This window comes from Lissotriton vulgaris, chromosome 2_1 (genome assembly GCF_964263255.1).
Source record: "Lissotriton vulgaris chromosome 2_1, aLisVul1.2, whole genome shotgun sequence".
NCBI classification, from domain to species: Eukaryota; Metazoa; Chordata; class Amphibia; order Caudata; family Salamandridae; genus Lissotriton; species Lissotriton vulgaris.
In genome coordinates, this window is record NC_141687.1 from 1,125,659,708 (window position 1) to 1,125,679,111 (window position 19,404).

The window sequence follows — 19,404 nt, forward strand, 5'->3', positions numbered from 1 at the left end:
ACTGGAAGGCTGAATTTGGACTTACAAACAAGAAAGTCGTATAACTTCTTGTATGCACACTTTAAGGGAAATTCAACAATATGACCTTGTTGGATTTAATAATACCATTTTGGGAAGTCTTTGAATGGCATTTCTATCCCTCTCCTATCAAGAGTTATTAAGCAATAACGTCCTAACATGTTAACCTATGTAACAGGGTACTTGCAATGGGAAAAATGACTTGGGACATTTTTCCAGCACCAGGACTTATAAAAACATATTTTATAATTACTTGTCTTATATCTACAGGAACCCCACCCCATGTGCAACTAGGGGGACTTTAGGGGTTCTGAATCTGTAGAAATATTGCAGATTCTCTCTCCACAGTGCCCCCTAGCATCAAAGTCCAATTTGAGCAGCACTTTACCACAATGTGGGTAGTGAAATATGAAATTTCAATTTACCCGGGCATATAAGAGCTCGTTTTATAAGGGTGCACCTTATAAATAACTGACCCACCACCCCAGGGATACCTAAGGGGGAGCCTGGGGGTCCCTAATATGCCACAAAATTGTAGGTTATCTATTTTAAGGGCCCAAACACCAAAGTCAAGTTTGGGCGCAATTTTCTGGCACCCAGGGTTGTTTTTAAACTGACCCCAGGCTTCAGCAGTGCATACATGCAAGTGCAAAAAGAGCTGCTGGCCTCTACACTGCCATGCCTCAGGGTACTAGGGACTTCTAGGTAGTTTCCATCCCCCTGCCCTATTATATGCTAGGGGCCTATAGGGTAGGTCATTCCAATCACAGGGGTATCCCACATACCATTGTATACCCTAGTGTATGTAGGTGTTTTAACTGTATTCTACTGTGTCTCTTTTAGCATAACACTGGCCCTGGGCCTGGTTAGGCAGAGCCCAGGGCCAGGTACCACCAGTACCATTCAGCAAAAAGCAAAACGTTGTGGGGTGCCCAGGACACAGGATGACTTTACAACATATGGGTAGAGCATGGGTTTTCCCATGCATCCACCCATGGATCTTTGCGCAATCACAGATTCACTAAGACTAGTAAACCTAGAAATGCATCAAAATGCTGTGCCTTTCCAGGTGAGGTATAATGAGGAGAAATATATTTATTTTGCCTTGTTTCTTCTTTATTGTACATGTGCTGCATTGTGCAGCACACATACAAAGAGGAAAACATATCAGAGGATTGTTTTTGTGCAGGAAGGTATTCTTCTCCATCTTGTGAGTTGCAGCCTACCTGTGCCCCAGATTGCAGTGAGCAGAGTCCAGGTAGTGGTAAGGAAGCAGACTAGTGCTGTCTCTTTCCCCAAAAAGTTTAAAAAAAGATTTTCGCTACCTGTGATTGCATCATCTTATATTTTTCTTTTTAAATTTATTTAACTGTCTTTGCCTGTGATTGTAGTTTTAACCTGCTAGTGATTGCATAATGTATCCCATGTTTTTGTGTTTAAACTTGTGGTTTTCCCTGCCTGTGACTGCTTCCATTTAACCTGTTGAATTGTGGGATTTGCAGTCCAAACTCTGTAGTTTTTCCCTCTCATTCCCCGTGACTGTCAGTTTTTCCCTCCAAATGTCTCCTTTGCTCTGTGCTAAGACCTGTATGTTAACCAGTGCACCCCCAGTGACCATTTTATGTTGTCAAGTCAGTGAAACCAGCCCTCTTCCCCTCTGAGACAGCAATAATCTGCTGTAAGCTGTTTAAACTGTGTTTACTAGGGACTGTGCACTTCGTTTTTTGGCCAGGAGAGGGAGTAAAGTATTATACACAAAGTGTTTTTAGAGGACAAGTTTGTTGGGGCCTTACCAAAGTGTGGATTGAGCCTGTCTGTCTCCTAGGAGATCTGTGAATAGAAGAGCAGCTTCCAACTCCCTGGCCAGCAAACCTTGTCTGAGGTCGCTGGGACCTTATATAGTCTGATATTGCTTGGTACTTGTGTACACTGATTGGTGGTTGTATCTGATGTTTCTATTGGATTAGGGTTAGTGTCCTCATTGGTTGGGTATTTGAGGGTTCTGATTGGTTTCTGGGTCTGTGATTCAATCAATGTAGGGTTGGGACTAGGGCTATAGTCAGGATTTCTATTGGAAGTAGGGACTAGGGCTTCCTGTGTTATTGGTTGTTGGGACTAGGGTGGGACTAGGGCTAGGGTTAGGCCTTTAATTGGTATCGCTTTAATTGGAAGTAGCAAATAGGGATTATGATGTGATTGGTTGCTGGACTCGGTGTGGGACTAAGAGTAGGGTTAGACTTTTTATTGGAAGTAGGGACTAGGGCTTCCTGTGCCAGTGGTTGCTTGGACAGAGTTGAGACTACTGGTAGGGCTAGAGCCTCTATTGGACGTAGAGACCAGGGTTTTTTAAACTGATTGGGTGATTGGACTAGTGCTATGATTGGCTGTAAGGTCCTCGTCTCCTATTGGTTCTAGATTTTAGGGCTAGTGCTGTAATTAGATAGTGTTAGGGCTAAGGTTCCCATTGGCTGAAGGGGTCACCTGAGTACTAGGGATATAAACGGCCAAGGCTTAGCGTGTCTCAGCCCGGGCGTCGAAGCTAAGGGTGGAGAGGACAAGGGTGAGTGCCTGTTTGAGCCTGTTCGAGACTGGTCAGGGCCAGGAATGCTGCCCATGTTTCCATTCATTAATCACACACCCTATGTATTTGTCCCTCTCTATATAAGCATTTATTTTCACTATAGATATGTGTCTATCTTTGTGTATTGCTTTGTATAAACATGTACAATAATTATGTTGTTATTAAAACAAAAACAAAAGAAAAAAATAATCTTTGGTCTACATATACTTGCTTCCATTGTGCATCTATGTACCTCCATTTACTTGGATCTGTGTCTGTTACTTTTCTCCTGAAAAAGCATATCCAATGCACTACCCTATTTCTCATCTGTTACCTCTATCAATATCTTTAATCTGCACATACTTACCTCCTTTGTGCATCTATATAGTTTCAATGTACTTATGGATCTTTATATTTATCACTTTCTTCTAATTTAGCATTCCATTGCACTACCCTATTTCTCAGCCTATACTTCTCTTAATATATCTTCTATCCCAACTTTCTGACTCATCTCAAACTTCTTTCTCTTACTCTTTCCAATTAACTACCCTATCTCTCACCCTATACATCTATCATTATATCCTCTACACCCACTCTCTCTTTTATCCCAACCCAATACCACAACTATGATCCCCAAAATGACCCTTTCTTGACTCTCGCCTACTCTACCCTTCCTTGCATCATCTGACACCTCTTTTACTATACCGATCCCCCCCAAAAAGCCCAATACTTCTCTCAATATATCTTCAAGCCCAACTTTAAGATTTATTTCAAAATTCTTTCAACTACTATTTCCAATTAACTACCCTTTCTCTCACCCTATACATCTATCATTATATCCTCTACACCCACTCTCTCATTTATCTCAAACCCCATACTACTACTATGTTCCCCAAAATAACCCTTTCTTGACTCTCTCCTTGCATTATCTGACACCTCTTTTACTATACTGATCCCCCAAAACAAACCTTTCTAAACTCTTCCCTCTGACATTTCCCTTCCAAAAACCCTTTTTACTCATCCAAAAGCCTCCTCCTACTACTATGACCTAAGAAAAGATCCTTTTCAATCAAATAAACAGACTAGCATGTTCACTTCTCTAATTCCATATTCCACTATACTAACTCACCACTAATCCTTTATGGGATCCAGAGTAGCGTGCTACTCGCCAGAAAAGCGCTTCAACACCCCATCAGGGGAAACAGGCGCTATATGAATGCAAACCTTTCTTTCCCTTCTATCCCTCCACTATCCTTCCCAGTCCAAATAACTGACTAATATCCACCACTCACATTACTTTCATATTTCACCATTCTAATTCTCCTCTAATCCTTTATGGGTTTCCGGAGTAGCCTACTACTCGCCAAAAAAAGCGCACTAAACACCCCTTCAGGGGTTAGAAGCGCTGTATAAATACAAACCTTCTTTCCTCTTCTATCCTTCTGTTTCCTTACGAATCCAAATATCTGACTAACATATCCACCACTTAAAATTTAGTTGCATGTTTCACTATACTAATTCAAAACTAATCCTCTATGGGTCCCGGAGTAGCGAGCTACTTGCTGAAAAAGAGCTTTGACGCCAAGTAAGTGGAGTAAGCGCTATACAAATGCAATAACAAAACAATACAATGCATAATTTGAGCAAACTAAAGGGCACAAACATTGATTTAATGCAGTCAATTTGTCATTGATCACAAACAGGTGACACCTGGGAAAACTAGTGACGTAACACAAAATGGCGGCCCTCCTGCAATATGTATTGGAGCCTGAAATTACTGCTACCACCCCCTTTTTACCACCCCCTTTTGTACCGACCTGTGGTGCAGCTGGCAGGACATTTCCAGCAGTTACCCGGGCTTTGGTTTTGGAGCACCTACAACATCACTACCGGGGTCGATGTTGGACCCATCGTGGACCTATCTAGTGCATCTATTTTGTTTTAAGTCTAGGATATTGCTGCCTGTTTGCATTTTTCGTGGTGAGGTGTTTCTACCCCTTCCCCTCTCATTCAGTTACCTAATTCTTGCTGACTGCTGCTTATCTGATGTCAATCTGTTTGTCTGCAGGAGATGAAGCTTCACTGTGGTGGTGTGGCATGTGATGACATATATGCTAGCCCTCTGTTTTATGTGGGTCAAGCTGGGTGGGCACGAGTAGGAAACCCAACACTTTATTATATATCCAACGAGATACCCATTTGTGGAAACTGCGCTGCAGAAAAAATGCCAGACATTCATTCTGCACCATTTCAAGCACATACATAATAAGGATAGGTGCAATATTTTACAAAGTTTCACATTTTGAAGGTGGAGGAAACCTTAGTGGTTTGACGGAGGTAAACAGCTATACTTCTCGACTAATTGATAATTAAGAATAATATTATCCATCATTGTATGTAAGCAAGTTAAAACAGCTTGAGCAGGTGGCTTCCAGTGCTCGGCACCAGCACTTAACGCCTTAACTGGGGCCGTTATTTTGGCATAGTGCTGGTGTTCTAAAAAGTGGGCAGGGCCGCATCGGCGGTTGGCCGACAGCAGCACTAGCGAGGTAGTGCTGCCAATCGCCAAAGGCCGATGGCAGCACGCAACGGGTTAATCATCAACACTGGCAGTTGAGCACCAGTTAGGACCTATTTTGGTAGAAATAAAAAGATTAAGTGATTCGCCCAGAATCACAGGATGTTGAGCGGACGCCAAGCCCCGAACCTGGTTCTCCAGCTCCAAAGTTGGGAGCTCTGGCCATTAGGCCACATTCTGTTCCCATTTGTAGGTTTGTTGGTGCTGTGTTAGGCAGCGCTAACAGGGGAAATGGGCTGGTCGACGCTGCCTACTGACAAGGGCCCTGGGACTTCTTTTTTTACAAATTAACCACTGGTAGCTGGAAACCCCCTTTGTGAAAAAAAGTTGTGTAAAATATAAATTTGTAATGGATAAAAGCTTGTATCTTCAAACACAATAGAGGACCACTTCAGAATAACCCACACTTGGAGCAAATAATAGTAACAATACAATTTCCCAGTTGTTGGCAGAATTAACCGTTTTTCGGCAATGAAAAATGGGATGATTACTGTAGAAGGCAGAAAATATTGTGAAAAACCAAGTGAAAGCAGTGGGTATGAGAGCCAGTACCTGCAGTGGAAGCAAGCAGATACAGCACAGTGCAACATAAACTCCTAAACTAAAGCACAAGAAACAAGGAACGGAGGGGCATATTATCAAGGGGGTTTATCTCTGCTTTTTTGGCTTTAAAAGCCAAGAAAGCAGAGATAAAATTATCTCCCTATTACCTAGCTGTCGCTAACACCAGTTAGCGACAGCTAGTAGCAGATAGCGACCATCTTGGGCCCCGCTTTGCATGTCAGTGATATTTATCACTAATGACATGCAAAGTGGGCGTGCCGAGATGTTAGCGACTGGAAACAGTCACTAACATCGCTATCTCCTATTACCAACTTTTGGAGATATTCGCGCTAAGCGCTAATATCTCCAACAGCTAACACCTGCCCCTGAGCAGTTCTTAGCCATATTATCCAATGGTAGGTGGATAACATGGCTAAGAGCATTAGCTCGGTAATGCATGAATGTCGCTGACTTTTTCAGCGATATTCATGCATTTCGGCCAATTTTTATCGCTTAAGAGATAAACCTTGATAATAGCAAGGTTCCAAAAAAAGTACACCAGATATATATGATGGATATGTTGGTTGAAGACTGTAAGCTGTAGCAGAACGCCACGGCAAAGAGCAAAGTTGCCAGAAAGTTAGCGTGTGAATTCTGTGTATTCTGGAGCAAATGGACCAGTGCTCGCCCAAAAGCAGGAGACAAAGAGACAGGAAACTCTTCCTAAAGTGCTCAAACACTAGGGGCCCTATTATCAAGCAGGGCATTAAAATGATCGCCATTTTAGCAGCAGAAAACTGCAGCTAAAGCGGTGATAATGGGCTTGATAATATGCCCTGGAGAATTCCTATAGAAGCCCATGTTCACACCAGAACATGGGTTTCTATTGGAATTCACAAGGCCATATTATCAAGCCCATTATCGCTGTTTTAGCTGCAGTTTTCTGCCGCTAAAATAGCGATAATTTTTAACGCCCTGCTTGATAATATGCCCCTAGATTTTTAACCTTTCATTTTAGCCACCATTTCCCTGGTTTCCATCTCAGGCCTCTTTGTCCTTGTCATAATCCCTGACCCTTCACATTTCTCAGGCGCCTAACACAAAGCACTCACCAGACTGCCATAGAGCCCCATCCCTCTCCGTCACATCTTTTTGTCAAGTATTTTTATTTCTATTCACGTTATTTTTTTTCTTTCGAGGTCCTGGTAGCTGAAATGTGCGTCTGCAAATAGCTTTTTTTCTTCAAAAAGATAACGTAATTTGAGGCAATATGAAAAATATAATTATTCTATAGCCATGAATTAATAGGAACATTATATATATTTTGTTTATCCATGAAGAGACTTGTTATCCTAAATTCATCATGGTTCTCAGTAACATGCAGAATTTGTGTTCCCACAATAAGGTTATCAAGTATATAGAGTTATTAATAGTCCATTAGATTAAAAAACGCTAACGTTTTTTAAAGCTCAGGCTGCTTTTTCAAGGCTTAAGTCATAACTCCAATTGTTTATCTGCAATGGATATATGGGTGCTTCAGTTTATTATATTCCCTAGTATTCCAGCTATCTTAAAAAGACTGGTATCCTGTTAGATGAAACCTAAAGTTAAGAATACTTTCACCAAGGCCACACTTTTAGATCACTGAAAACAGGGTAAATTATAGTACATATTGCTTTAATTTGCAGTGCTAGAGTGGTAACTGTTATGTTAGATTGCACCTGGTGCTGGATAATATCTATTATCTCCCAATTCACCTTAAACAATTATTTTTTTCAGTTTACTGTTCTGAGATTGGCTGCTGCCAAAAAATTAATGGCACCCACACCATGAAGCAAGAGACCGCACACTTCATTGGGCATGCTTAGGCACACGTCATCATGCATCTGTCACAAGGCATGACCCACAATTTACAATCTTAACACATGCCTTCAAGTGCCAGCACAAAAATCATTAGCAAAGCTGCAGCTCAGCCTTTTAAAGCTGAGACCTCTTGAGTATGTCAATGCTCCAATGCGGGTGTTCTCTCGTGACTTCAGTTTACAGTGAATTAAATTAGCATTGAGTTTCAGTACTTTGTTGTAAAACACTCATACAGTGCGCTGAAACAAAGCATCTGTGTACACGGAGTCGCTGTCCGAGAAACAATGCTTCAGTGATAGAAAGGGATCACCTTTAAAAATGTTAGTTTATCCATGTTCACTCTGTACCAGAGTTGGCTGACTTCTATCTAAACATGGTTTCATTGTATGCTCAAGGAGAGGCCAGGAAATGCAAAGCTGCGATTGCGCCATGTCCCACATGCCGTAGCCAGATGCACAGCAGTCGAAGGAGTGAGTACTTGCGGTTAAATAGAGATAAAAAAGAAAACTGATGCCCTGAATCTTCTCGGCGAGCCAATGACTGACATCTTGGTGGAAACTGACAGAATGATCCTTCAGGGACTTTTGGTAAATTTCCATGCACAGCCGATAAACCACACATTTGAAACGTACCCCCTAAGGTAAGTTGTACCTCTAGCCCAGTGCCTACAAGCGTTCTTTCAGCGCTCCACCGAAGAGGTCTACAACTTGCCAACCAGCTGAGTGTCCACTTGCACAAATCTTTGGTTAGTTGCTGCTTAAATATGCAAAGAAGCTACTTATCTGCTTGTACATTTTAGGAGCAAGTTCATAAACCATCAAACACAATGTTATGCTACTTGAGGCAAAGATCTGATCTGTTGGAGAATTTGGAGATATCTGGACAGATGTCCACCTTTCTGATAGGACTTTAGGGCTGGGGCAGAGTCAGAAAATATCAGCAGTGTAACCTGTAAATGACTTTTAACTAGAACTACATTCCACCCAGAGAAAACAATCTGCTGAGAAATGAACGAATAACCATATTTGCCAATCCAATTCACTATCTGAAAATGTTCACTGGTTCACCATACTCTCAGTCCTTGATGCCCCATCTGCTGTTTGTTCAGTTTCCTTAGTGGCAGTGACAGTGGTACTTGAGAATGTGTCTCAAAGACTATATTGTAGCCCTCACAAAAGTGCAACAGGTAAGTGGTCTGTGCAAACTTCAAAATATGGGCCCTATTTATCAAGTCTTTATCAAGCAGTTGCATCGTACTTGCATCACGCAACAAAGTGCATGCCCGATACAACTACTAAATAGGATTTATCAAACCATGCAAGGCAACCTTGCATGACCCTGGGTGGCTTGATAAATTTGGAGTAACGCATCACATAGCAGATTGCTGCTTTGTGTTGCTCTGCCCCAACAAGACATTCCATGGGGGAGCGTGGGTGTTCCCACGCAACACCCGTGGATTTTGAGGCATTGCCAGATTTACAATAAGTGGTAGACCTGGGAATGCACCTAAACTGCTACACCTCCCCAGGGGAGGCATAATGAGGAGAACTATGATTATTTATCCTTGTTTTTTCCTCCTTTTATGTGTGCTGAATACTGCAGCAGCCATAGAAAGAGGAAAAGAGGAAAAGAAAGAGGAAAATGCCACAGAGGATTGTTTTTGTAAAGGAAGGTGTTCCTTCTTGCAAAAAAAAACAATTCTGCTTACAATGCAGGCACCCTTGCTCCATAGTGCAAGGGTGCCTGCATTTGTGCTAGGCAGCACACTGTGTCCCAGTGCTGGGGAAAGACAGGAATGCATTGTGCAGTGTTCAATATGACACATGCCCTTTCCCTGTCGTGTAGCGCAGCAAAGTGACTTGCTGTGCTGTGTTACTTCTCTAAGGGCCCGATGTAGGTAAATCTCATTACCGACTCTAGAATACCGAATTTTACCGATTTGCCCCCACATGCATCAAACTCCCGCTTTGCGTTTCCAAATTTGCGATTTTTACCGAATCGCAAATATGGATTCGCAAAACGGAATCATAGAAAGTGCATAATATTTCCGATTCGGTAAAAATCGAAATTTTTACCGAATCGCAAATATTATGCGAATTCAAAATTGCGAATTCGCTATTCCCATTGATTCCTATGGGCCAAAAGGCCCATAGGAATCAATGGAAATTGCGAATTCGCAATTTTGAATTCGCATAATGTTGATGCAAATATGCATGTACACAGGAATTCGTTATTTACCATGAAATAGTATTTCATGGTAAATACCCGAATTCTTAAGGGCCTGTGGCACTGTTTTCAGTGCCACCTACATCTAGATTTACCGATTCAGTAAATTTACTGATTCAGTAATTTACCGAATCAGTAAATTTACCGAATCGGTAAATATTAGGCCCCCTACATCTCAATCTCCAAATACCGTTGGCGACCTACATCTGGCCCTAAGTTCTCTAAAATAAGCTCAGGTAGTCGTGCTGGTGGGCCCAGACACCAAATGCAGCATTTTAGGAGGCACTATGAGAAGGGCACATTCTTGTGGAATGCCAATATACATTTAGAACGCTATTCAGCTCACTGAGCAACGTGTACCTTCAGGAAACTAAAAAAAAATTGTCAGGTTTGTTCACAAGACCATGTATAGAGTAAAGGGACTTAATGTATACCTTCGACAGTTAATGGCTGGAACGGACATAGTACAATCAGTTAGACGCATGTTCTACAAAGTAGCTTGTAGTGGCAATGGTTCCAGTACAGAATATCTGTTACCAGGAAATCATATGATGTGACGTGACATTACATAACAGGACAGGACATGACGTGACGTTACTTGGTGTGACGTAACGTAACGTAGTGTAACATAACATAACATAACTATCTTCGTACCAAAATACTCTATTTCTAGGCTAAAAGTAACAAATGCATTGTTAGTTCCTTTTATATGTATTTTTCCTGCAATGCTTTATTTGCAAGAAAAAAAGTTTGTTAATCTCGGTCCCAAATCCACCCTAGGGCTCCGAGCCTCACCCCTACTTCAATCTGTGGTTCAACATGCGCTGATGCCACCAGTACCTGAAAAGGGGGGGCCCTCGGCCCCCCCGCACGCATGGCGGCGCGGCGACCGTCGCCCCCACTGTCTCCGTTGTTGCCATTCGGCGGTGGGGGCGTGCCCTGGGGGGCGCGGCCCACCGCCGATTGGCTGGTGGCCCCCTTGACCCGGATCCTGGGAAGTGGGTCCGGGTCAGGGGGGGCGGGCTAGAGGAGGGGCCACCTGGCCCCTCAGGAATAAAGAGATAGGGAGCGCCCAGGAGACCCCCTTGTCCCTGGACGCTCCCTCGCCGAAACGGTGTGCCCCGCGCTCGGGGCTTCTTTGTTTTTAGGAGTTCACGGGACCAGCCTCGCGGGGAGGCTCCTTAACTCTGTTTTTGTTTTTCCAGGTTGAAGAAACGAGCAGTGAGGACCGAGCCAGCGGTGTTGTAGGCTCGCAATGGGCAGAGGGAGCATTCCGGTGGTCGAAGACTTGCAATCGCGGAGGGAGCAGCCATGACCGGCGGGGCGAGCAGGGCGGCGAGTGAGAACCTTCGGAGTCAAGCAGAGCTCCGTATCACGGGACGGATCGTGTCTCACGAGGGCATCCCTGCACACAGCGGCACTAGGACAAAAGTTAAGTGACCGAAGCAAACAAGATGTTTGGCGTGGGGAGCGTTTTTGTTGTAGCTCATCTGGTGGAGAATGAAGCGCCGATATGTATGCCGTCTGCGAAGTGCCCGAATATATGACCTTTAAACCAAATTTGGTGAACACAAATAGACGGGTCGATGTCGCCACTTTCGCTTTTGTCTAAATATTTCGGCCGCTTTATTCATGGCATAGAACTCTTTCAAACAAATTTTCTCCCATGTGACCTAAAATACATGGGTGTATTTCGCCAATTTCGCTTTTTGGCTAATCATTTTGTCCACGCTATTCACGATATGGTAGAATAAGTTCAGGAGGATGGAGACATGGGTCTTGTTTTCCTAATTCTTTTGAAACACAGAGCAGCAGTAGGGTTTTCGTAAAAGGTCGCCTTGAAGGTATCACTTGCAACACTGAACTTCTGGGGCCTCGGAAAAGGTCCGATTGTTCGTACTTTTGTGATATTTAAAGAAGTGCAAAGAGCATCCAACAGAACACTTTGTAGGCAAGCTGAGTGATTCTGCAGTAAACGAACATTAAATAGCAGGTCTTTCGTTTAAGAGGCGAATCCTGTATAATATTTAACATAAGACTGCGTAGCCTTAGGAGACGCACCGCGCTCGGCGCCTGTTGAATATGTAACACTCGCCAGCAGGGCCTCAGTGCTCCTGTAATGTGTTGGAGAGGGGTCAGCGCGATGCATGCTGGATTCTGTTTATGCCTTTAAATAGGCACGATGTACTGAAATGTGTTATGTGCATAATAACGGAACACGCGCTCACAAATGACATCAGAAAGATCAAATGCTTGCTTTTTAATTTTCTCCCGGCCTCACCGCTAGCTTCTAATAAAGTCTGTTTGCCTCTATAATGTTAGATTGTGGGAAGGAGGTGGACGTAGCTTTGCAAATACTCCGAGCGGCTATTTTTCACTTAAGTCTGTTGGAATTAATTTTACTCCCAAGCTGTTCATCAGAGGGTTCCTCATAAACCTGAGCGATTTGCAGGAACACTATGTGACCTTTGGAAAGGGGAGGCCCTCGGCCCCCCGCACGCATGGCGGCGGTCAATAACTGCTCGCAGTTGAGTTAAACTGAAATTGACTTCATATACAGCAGCACTGGGTGGAGGCAGGCCTTCCGACGTAATGTGCGGATTGATGAACACATTTGTATGTCACAGTGCCACGAATTAAGTTGTCTAGTGCTTGTATGCTGCAAATCCCATGCGAGGACTATTTGTTTATTTTATTATCTCATGATGGAGCACTCTTAAATAAATCACAGCACTGCATCCAGAGAGTCATTTCTAGGAGCTAACACGGATGCGCCATAGGAGGCAACATCACTCTCTACAGCTCGGAAGGGATTAGAAACGCCTCTGTGCGCCCTTTTATTTATGAATCAAAAAACGACAAAACTGCGTTTGTGGCCTAGGGGTCTTCAATTTCATCTTGCTTCCTGCTTTGCGGCCGCTCTTCAGGTATCGATCTCGAAGTGCGTGTGTCTTTTCTAATTTCCAAACCAAGCTCGTCAGGTAGCAGAAAGGGCGCAGGGGTAAACAGTGACAGGTTTACAGGTTACAAGAGAGAACACGGGACAATTAGAGGTATAATACTGCAATATAGGCCTGACACACAGACGCAGGAACAAAAGCCACGTGGGCAATGGTGGCACTTATGCAGGTACCAAAGCCGACAATAATGTGAGAGGTACAAGCCTTGGCAAAGCCAACAGTTCTGCCTTTACAGCAGTGACCCTAGCAGAAGCACACATGCCAGGAGACGATTGCACGCAATTGCGTGTTAAGGCTAGATCTTTGGGTGCTAGGAGGGTAGCATTTCAACCCCCGTAGGGTGGTAGTCTATCGGCTGTTTCCCCAAATAGGCACATGTCCCGTCAGGCAATACGGTTTCAGCTAGCAATGCTTCAGTTTCACGCACCATTACTACCTAAATAAATAGAGGCCAATTAACGCAAAAGTGTGATTTATTTATTTATTCAAAGTTTTATATAGCGCGAACAAGACCCTTACAGATATCAGAGCGCTTCACAATGACAGGGAAGGGGCAGTAGGAAAGAACAGAGGTAATGGGAACAATGTAGTAGTCACTAACATGAAAGGATAATAATAACATACATAAAACGTATCAATGTACAGTCAGGTAAACAAGTAATATAAGACGGCACAAGTCATTGATCCCACTACAGAGTGTTGAATAAACACACACTGGTCTACTGGGGGCCTTATACTGTCGGATTTCTGTCCTTTATGCCCATTCTAGCGCACAATACTGTAGTGCAGACCGTGAGAATTGCCCATGGCACAAGAAAAATCTTACGTAGGCAATGGTGGCATTTGGGCACGTATCAAAGGCAATCAGAATGCGAGAGGTACAAGCTTTGGCAAAGCCAAAGTTCTGACTCCAAGGGAGTGACCATGGCATCCCACCTAAAGCCCAGTCCGTGGGAGCGAGGATGGTACTATGATGCGATACCCCGGGTGGTAATACCACGTGCAAGGCGCGTCATCAGGGCATTGTGGTCCATGGGTTGTTTGTTAGGGAAGGCCACACCTAAATAGGGGCTTGAAGGCAGTTAGGACGATGGTATCACCACGCTGATTGGCCTCTCCTGTCCGTTGCTCATTTGGTGCTAGGCTTCCCGGATAGCAATTTGGGCAAGCACATCTTTTATTAGGGGTGTTATGATTAGTCGCTAGCATGGGTTTGTGATATTAACCCCTAACATCCTAGAGGTGAGTGGGCCTCAGTGCTGTATGTTCGATTAGGTGAACATAATTGAAATGTTACATGATAGTGTCTCATTCCTGCAATAGGCAGTAGTGTTAAACTGGGCTAGCCACTGCATTGTCAATGCCTGAAACAAACGCATGAACTGACAACGATGAGCAATATAGACTCACCTTTGCAAACGGGTCAGACAAACAGCCACGGCCTCAATTAATTTAAATTCACATGAGCATGGCACTGGGCCGTCCGTAGCCTCACCTGGCGAACTTTAGGCATGTCCATTCCTCCATTGCATGCCTGCCTGGGTCCCCATAACAGGATGGTGGTAAGTTTGGGGTTGGGGGACCACGACTGAGAGAGACCGTCCTCCCATGGGGATTCTATTGAAACACGGGCAGATTGGGGGTGCCGTCTAGGCACATAGGACTTCGAGTGCCATTCCAAATTAGGCTCTATGCGCAACGCACAGATCCTGGAACATGACCCTCGGCATAATAAGGAACTGGAACAAGTGTTTAAGCAAGGGGATGGATGCTCCCGGGGGCTAGGACAGAGCTGTACCTCACCGAGGTTTGTAATGGCAGGGAACACGGGCCAGGGGTGGTTTGAATAACGTCAGGCGAAGTTTGGACGGTAGGTAACTTCGTAGGGGCCCTGAGTGTTTTCTTTTTGTTTTTGTTTTTTAGCAAGGATAGGATTGGTTCCTTCACTGGGCTGGTAGTGTGTTTGGTATTGACAGTAGGTACCCATGGGGGGGGGGGGGGGGAGCTATGGCATTTACTGGAGCCTACAGGCTTATTCTTGGCCAGGGTTCTACTAATAGGCACCACACGGTAGCATGGAGTCAAATGCGCTACGGGTGTCACAAGCTGATGCTGCTGACCACTCGCAACGGCGAGTAAGGTGGGGAGTGCACCCGGTGTTCATCTCAGCTAAAGCCTAGCATCGGAGGGCATTGAATGCAGACGGGTGGGGCAGCTTTCGTTAAGAAGCCAGATACTTTACCTGAATATACAATATTATTGCACGGCATTTCACAATGTGTATTGTTCTGGAGTAACAATGGAGGGGCTATTGCATTCAGGGTGGACTACTGGTCTAAGCTTTCATGAAGGTCGTACTACCAGGCACCCTTAGGTAGCCCTAATGTAAATGTAAGCAAGTAGCATAAAGCCTAGAGTACATGGAATGCAGGCATGTGTGGATCGACTTGGGGTATGAAGTCAGGAACATTACCCAAATATACAGTACGATTCCACGGCATTTCACACTACATGGTCCTGGAGTAACAATGGATGGGCTATTGCATTCACTATGGACCACAGGTCTAAGCTTTCATGCACCCTTAGGTAGCCCTAACGTGAATGTCCGCAAGTTGCGCAAGCTGTCGCTGTACTGTACTGCACACGAATGAGTACTCATCTGGCGCTAATGTTATCTAAAACTTAGCAAGTGATGGTAATGTAAGGCGGGCACGTGTACACCAGTTATCGGCAGAAACACTAATGCTTTGTGTTTATCTTTTCCATTTATGTATGGCCGGGTCCATGGTGGATACCTGGAGTGCTCCACATCACAACAGCTGCAACAGGTGGCCAGCCCACGGGATGCTTACGTCAGTCACGGCTGGGTACATGGCGGATATCTGAGGGGTGCCCCACACCGCAACATCAGCAGCGGGTGGACGTCAAAAGGGAAGCATACGTCGAGAAAGAGGACACCCAAGGGCCCAAGGAGTGCTGGCAGGTGTAAGTGCTACCCATTCCCTAAGGTGGAAGTGGGATTGTCACCCAGGTTTTCTTGGTCTTTTCCTGGTTCTGGGAGTTTCTCAAACCTGTGACGCAGGGGGGGAACTCATCACTGGAAGTGGAGGAGCTACAACGTCCCAGCACAAGCAACGGGCTGGATGCGGGACAGGGAAGATTTGGTTTGGGGGGTCTGTGCCTTGGTCAGTTCAGGAACTTCTTTCAGGGACTCTTAGCTCAGCAGCCCGACCCCCCCGCCGGTGGTGATACTTCACCTAGGGGGGAATGACTTGGCCAAACTTGGGAGGCGAATACTCAGTGATGAGCTAATCTCCACTGCGGGTGGGTCTCCTGGACATCTCATTCTTCTGAAAAGGGGGGTTATGTCCCAACCAGTTTAGTGGATTACTTCCAAGGGCTGTTAGCGCGCCGGCACTTTCCCTCGTCAGTGGTGATACTTCACCTGGGGGAGAATGATTTGGCTAAACTGGGGAGAAGCATTCTGATGGAGGAGATTATCTCAACTGCAGGGTAGAGTGCCAGGATCTGCCCGGGTTGCACGGTAGTATGGTCGCAACTCATACCTCTATTGCAGTGGCGGGCGGAGGATTCGGTCAGGGCGTTGAATCACTCGGTAAAGAGGATCAACACACAGTTGGACGAGCGGTTTTGAGCCCCCCCCTGTTGCAGACGATGCCTCATGGGCGTGTCGGGGGTGGACGGTATTACTTGGGGGATGGAGTGCACTTGAATGAAGCAGGTAACTTCTTGTGGTCTGACAATAACTGGGCTTGGTTGGAGGGATTTCCAGACGGAGGGAGGGAAGGTCCTGGGGTCTGATAATGTCAGGGCCTGGTTGGAAGGTTTTCCTAAAGTAAGAATTTTCTAGGGTAGGTCGAGGCAGGGGGAGGCCAGATCGTCGGTTAACAATGCTGGCCTGTGGCGGTAAGGTCATTATCGGTGAGCACATATTTTGAGGTCTGAGGGGGCGGGCATCATCCTATGGAGGTTCCCGCCCAGGGGGAGGAGCCTGCGGGCCACTCCCACAACTCCAGGGGCAAGGTAATAGATGCTGCAAAGCAAAGGAGCGCGGGTAGGAGTAGTTCACGCTTTCCTTAGGCTGGTAGCCACCCCGCGCGCGTGGACTCATGACGCCACCGGCGCAGAGTAAGGGCCCTCCTTTAGTGGGTAAATGGAGTTCAGGGCGTAGACCGGGCAATTCCCGGGGTAACACTGCGCATGCGCACATCCAGAGGGGAGGCGCAGCTTGTAGGACCTGACACCGGTAGTGACCCTGCCATATGGCCAGAAATGTACAAAAATTCTAGATGAGGATGTTTAGTATAAGTTAGGTACAACATGTATTAGAGTTTTGTTAAAGTCAGGCTCTCAAACTTGTTGCTAAGAGTATGTACCTAAATGTCCTGCTGAATTTTTGTATAAATTGTTGATTATGCAATTAAAACCTTTTTTAATTTCATACTTTAATAAATACGGCCGGGCGACTAGCGCCCGCCTTCCAAAAAGTAAAGACGTCTCGTGTCCACGTTCCTGGGTATTGGGTGCCGGATTGGGGGGGAGGCGGCAGCTAGTCGCTGACCATGTGAAAAGGGGGGGCCCTCGGCCCCCCCGCACGCATGGCGGCGCGGCGACCGTCGCCCCCACTGTCTCCGTTGTTGCCATTCGGCGGTGGGGGCGTGCCCTGGGGGGCGCGGCCCACCGCCGATTGGCTGGTGGCCCCCTTGACCCGGATCCTGGGAAGTGGGTCCGGGTCAGGGGGGGCGGGCTAGAGGAGGGGCCACCTGGCCCCTCAGGAATAAAGAGATAGGGAGCGCCCAGGAGACCCCCTTGTCCCTGGACGCTCCCTCGCCGAAACGGTGTGCCCCGCGCTCGGGGCTTCTTTGTTTTCCCACCCACCATCCCTTGGAACAAAAAGTTTGGTAACAGTTCTTATCTCGGGTTGAAGGGTCAGTTCTGGATGTACGGTCCACGGGTCTCACAGGGTAATAGAGATGAACGGTTGGTGTATTTTGTTGATGCTTTTGTCTAGGAATTTTTTCCCCCTTTTAGCAAGTCATGTGTGAAGTGAACTGTATTTAATGCTATGTGTCTTTAGGCCTTTTTTCCCTTTGTAGCTATACGTTGATACTGTTTGAAGTGAACTGTATTTAATGCTATGTGTCTTTAGGCCTTTTTTCCCTTTGTAGCTATACGTTGATACTGTTTGAAGTGTACTGTATTTAATGCTATATGTCCTTAGGCCTTTTTTCCCTTTGTAGCTATACGTTGATACTGTTTTATTAGCCAGTGTAGCTGTCCTTTAGAATTTTTTCCCATAGGTCGTCGTATTTATTAGGTATGGGGCATGCGGTAAGGTCATTATCGGTGAGCACATATTTTGAGGTCTGAGGGGGCGGGCATCATCCTATGGAGGTTCCCGCCCAGGGGGAGGAGCCTGCGGGCCACTCCCACAACTCCAGGGGCAAGGTAATAGATGCTGCAAAGCAAAGGAGCGCGGGTAGGAGTAGTTCACGCTTTCCTTAGGCTGGTAGCCACCCCGCGCGCGTGGACTCATGACGCCACCGGCGCAGAGTAAGGGCCCTCCTTTAGTGGGTAAATGGAGTTCAGGGCGTAGACCGGGCAATTCCCGGGGTAACACTGCGCATGCGCACATCCAGAGGGGAGGCGCAGCTTGTAGGACCTGACACCGGTAGTGACCCTGCCATATGGCCAGAAATGTACAAAAATTCTAGATGAGGATGTTTAGTATAAGTTAGGTACAACATGTATTAGAGTTTTGTTAAAGTCAGGCTCTCAAACTTGTTGCTAAGAGTATGTACCTAAATGTCCTGCTGAATTTTTGTATAAATTGTTGATTATGCAATTAAAACCTTTTTTAATTTCATACTTTAATAAATACGGCCGGGCGACTAGCGCCCGCCTTCCAAAAAGTAAAGACGTCTCGTGTCCACGTTCCTGGGTATTGGGTGCCGGATTGGGGGGGAGGCGGCAGCTAGTCGCTGACCATGTTGTTTTTGACAAATTTCTGTGCTAAAAAGAGCAAGTCTGTGAGAGCACTGGGAAGGAATTATATTCCTCTTCAATCTCATTCTCCTGTCAGCTTTATTTCAATCCTTTATGGGGGGCAGCGAGTCCATTCGGGCCAAACGTAGGATTTAGTGGAACGAAAGATGCCTTTGGTACGCTTTCAAATGTAATAAATATCAGAAGGATGAAACATTAATATCAGAGGGAAGAGTCAGTGTGTGTCACTTTCCGGTTAACTCCTGCCAGCTGGCCAATCCGTTTGGCTATATGGAAATTCATTTCGAATTATTCAGCGGCGCTCCATCCAATTAAAATTACAATTGTCAAGCATCACATTCTTCAGTCAGGCCGCGTGGACACCAGGGACTTGACCCTCGAGGGAGGCATGTTAATGCAGGTAAGAGAGGCGCCCGGCAATCCTTCCTGGCAATCTCATTGTAATTATCAGTGTATAAAGCACTTGTCAGTTTGCTATTCCTCTTGAAAAGCATTGATTCCACGCTGGGTGAGTCTAGGGCTAAGGTTCAGCAAATTGGTTCCGAAAACTGCCAATTTTACTTTTTGCATTTGACAGTCAGGCTTTTGCTGCCAGGGAGCCTGTTTATTGTGCTGCACCAAACACCTGT